The sequence below is a fragment of the Nicotiana tomentosiformis genome, chromosome 9 (assembly GCF_000390325.3).
Source record: "Nicotiana tomentosiformis chromosome 9, ASM39032v3, whole genome shotgun sequence".
In the NCBI taxonomy this organism is placed as follows: domain Eukaryota; kingdom Viridiplantae; phylum Streptophyta; class Magnoliopsida; order Solanales; family Solanaceae; genus Nicotiana; species Nicotiana tomentosiformis.
In genome coordinates, this window is record NC_090820.1 from 78,237,342 (window position 1) to 78,240,806 (window position 3,465).

The 3,465-nt window shown below is 39.0% G+C and overlaps 1 non-coding gene across 1 annotated transcript; it reads left to right on the forward strand.

Moving 5' to 3' along the window:
* The first annotated feature begins 1,099 nt into the window (after window positions 1-1,099).
* Window positions 1,100-1,206, forward strand: LOC117274365 (small nucleolar RNA R71). Its single transcript, XR_004504474.1, has one exon. It is a non-coding gene; the product is annotated as a small nucleolar RNA R71 (small nucleolar RNA).
* Window positions 1,207-3,465: the final 2,259 nt, after the last annotated feature.

The following is a 3,465-nucleotide window of genomic DNA, read 5'->3' on the forward strand; positions in this document are numbered from 1 at the left end:
AGGATCTCCTTCAAGAATTTGGCATAAGCTGGCATTTGGGAAAGCACTTCTGTGAATGGAAAATATACATTAACCTATTTCAGCATATCCAGAAATGTCTCAAATTGGTGGTCCAACTTTTCTCTATATAGCTTTTGAGGAAAAGGTAGAGCAAGCATATGCTCGCTTTCATTAGATTCACCCCTTCTCGAAATTTCCCCCTTCTTCTTTTTGTCAGCTCTCTTCTTGCCTTTCTTCTTCTTAGCGATATCATTCTTCAGCTGCTCCCCCACTTTGTTTTGCAATTATCATATCTTTTTGGTTTAGGGTGGGATCTTTCAACACTTTTCCACTTCTCAAGGTCACAACATTCACCGTTTCTTTGGGATTTCTCTCAATATCAACGGGGAGAGTTCCTAGAATCCTCTTAGACAATAGAGTGGCTAGCTGCCTAACCTGTCTTTTCAAGTTTAAAAAACCCGTACCTATTTCTTTGATACCTGCTCCATGTTCCCATATAGCTGCGCTATGAGTTTCAAGTCTCTCATCAGTCTTGATAATGAAAGCCTTCATTAGATCCTCTAGACCGGGCTAAATAGGCTGTTGAGGCTGAAATTGTTGCCTCCGCTGATTTTGGTATGGTGGAGCTCCTCCCTGCGGTCTAGAGTTATTTTGTTGCCAAGAATTCACAGTACCTCCAGGTGAACTCCATGAAAAATCGGGGTGCCTCTGACCCAACACATTATAATTTCCCACAGCATTTACTTCCTCAGTTGAGGCTTGACACTCATGAGTAGGGTATCCTCTTCCACATATATCACAAGTTGCGTGAGGCTCACTTTATATCGACGCTAAGGTCAGCTTCCTTATCTTCTTAGCCATAGCATCAAGCTGTACCTACACAGATGTCGTAGCATCAACTTAGTGAACACCAATTGATTTTCTCCTTTCAGCAGTCTCAGAGGGCCACTGATTTGCATCTTCAGATAACTCGTCAAGAATTGTGACTATCTCCTCTAGAGTCTTCTTCATCAACGGACCTCCAGCTGCATTGCTCAATGTTTTATGTGAGGCCGGTGTCAATCCATCCCAAAACTCCTGGAGTTGCATCCAAAGTTCAATTCCGCTATGTTGACACTTTGTAACAATCTCCTTAAACCTCTCCCATGCTTCAAACACATTCTCAGTATCTTTCTGGAAAAAGTTGTGGATTTCTCTTCTAAACTTGCGCGTCTTAGATGATGAGAAATATTTATCAAGAAATTTTTTGGTCATCTCATCCCATGTTCGAATCGATCCATTAGGTAAATTTCGAAGCCACTCATTTGCATCATCTTTGAGTGTGAAGGGGCATGCCATTAAGTAAACTGCATCTTGTGACACATCATTGTATTAAAAGGTTTTCATAATCTCCTTGAAGTCCATTAGATGTGTGTTTGGATCTTTGTTTGGCTTCCCTCTAAAGACACAACAATTCTGAATGGTTTGAAACAACCCTTGGTTTAACTCGAAATTGTTTGCTGCAGTTGGAGGTGGTCGAACATTGGATAAACCTTGATTGTAGACCGGTCTAGCAAAATCGCCAATTGGTCTCCTAGGCATGGGAGCTATATTTTCGAACTAGTCTGCACCCAAGGGTTGATTTAGAGCAATTCTAAGACTCCTCTCTTCTTCGTAGATAAGATGTGAATCTCTAATAGCTGCTTCCTCAGCATCCCTTGCAGCTTGTTCTCATCGTTGGGCTGCTTCTCTTGCAGCCAAACCCATATTATCATAACCGTTCCCAACCATAGTTTCTCTGGTTGAGGATTGCCCAACATTTTCTAACATCTCGGTGAGATTTCTTCCCTTCCTGAGCTGTCGCAAATGTTTTTCTATCTCTGGTTCTTATGGTAGCACTTCTTTAGTAGAATCTCGAGTCATGCACTAATCTAACCTGTAACCTGCGCACAGTCAAAGAACACCAAACGTAAAAGAAAAAAAATAAATAAATAAAACGAAAAATTCCTGAATTAGCACTACAAACTATTTCAAACACTATTGATTTCCAATCCCCGGCAACGGCGCCAAAATTTGACGCGCTCGAAACACTACTTTAATTATGCTCGCTAGTCAAAGATAGTATAGTATAATATCGTATCCACAAGGATTGGAGTTAAACAGTATTCTTGTAGTTTCTAGCTTGATTAATATCCAAGATGATCAACAATGGAGATTTCTAACTAAAATTAACTAAGAATCTAAAGCTATTGACTAATGACAATCGCAACAACGGTACGCAAGGAAGTTATCAATGGGAGAAAATAGGGGTTAATTAGATAGGTGCAAGATAATTATTTGGGATCTAACTCTAGATAATTCACTTCTAATGTTTAAGTGAGTCTCTTGAATTCACTCAATTATCAGTTTAACCGTTCAGCAAAAACTCCTCTCTCGATTAAGTTTTAACCTCACACGATGACCAAATTTAAGCACGTGAAGATATGCAAGAATGTGTAGTGAATTGGTATTTTAGGAGAACCTCTCTCGATTATCCTCCTAACTAGGTTTAATAAAAAATTCAACTAGCCTCTTTAGATTACTAAGAAGAATTAATGAACTCAACCAACAATATAATGTAAGGATATCACAAGTTATGCCTCTCTCGATTACATGAACAAGGGAATATAGATGTAACAGTTAAATCATCCAAAACGCTTCAATACATAAAACTAGAGTTATAATCCACAAACAAATATCAATACACCAAATCCATCAAACCCTAAAGAGCACTACTCCAAATATGTTTAAAGTAAAAAAAAACATAAAACGATCCAAACTCAGGTCTTGAGTGAGGATTGAATGATGAACTCCTTGTGCGTTTGCTTCTCCAACTCCTCCTTAGCCTCCATAGGTCTCCAATGTGTCAAAAGTCCCAAAAATAACAATTTTTCATGTATATATACCAAGTAGGGTCGGCCCCAAATGAAATCACCTTTCCCTATGCGAAATAGGACAATTACTTTGTAAAATTTGCACAGGCATGCCGCATGAAAATGTTAGACAACATGAAAATGGGCAGCCGCGGCGCCTCACGTGCCGCACTAGTGAAGTTTTCTTAGGGTTCGGATTTTTCTTGTGTTTTGACATCCAGACTTGGTCCTCGACCTCCGAACACGATCCCGGCTTAATCCCTCAGGATTTTACTTAGACTTCAAAGCTCCAATTCATTACATAATATCTACATAGCTCAGAATCACTCCTACAAGACATAAAACACACAATAAGTTCAAAACACTATCAATTAAAGCTCAAAATAAATAAAGTGCAATAATTTGGAGTGCAATAAGCGACTAAAATACGTAATTATAGCCTACCAACATAACGTAAGAGAGTTTTGCTTGCAAATACATAATATTCTCATGGCTCATTGTATTGCCCAGGATCGCTACAATCTGGGCAGTGCACTACTTTGATATGTCAATAAGTAGCTCATTTCATAGGATA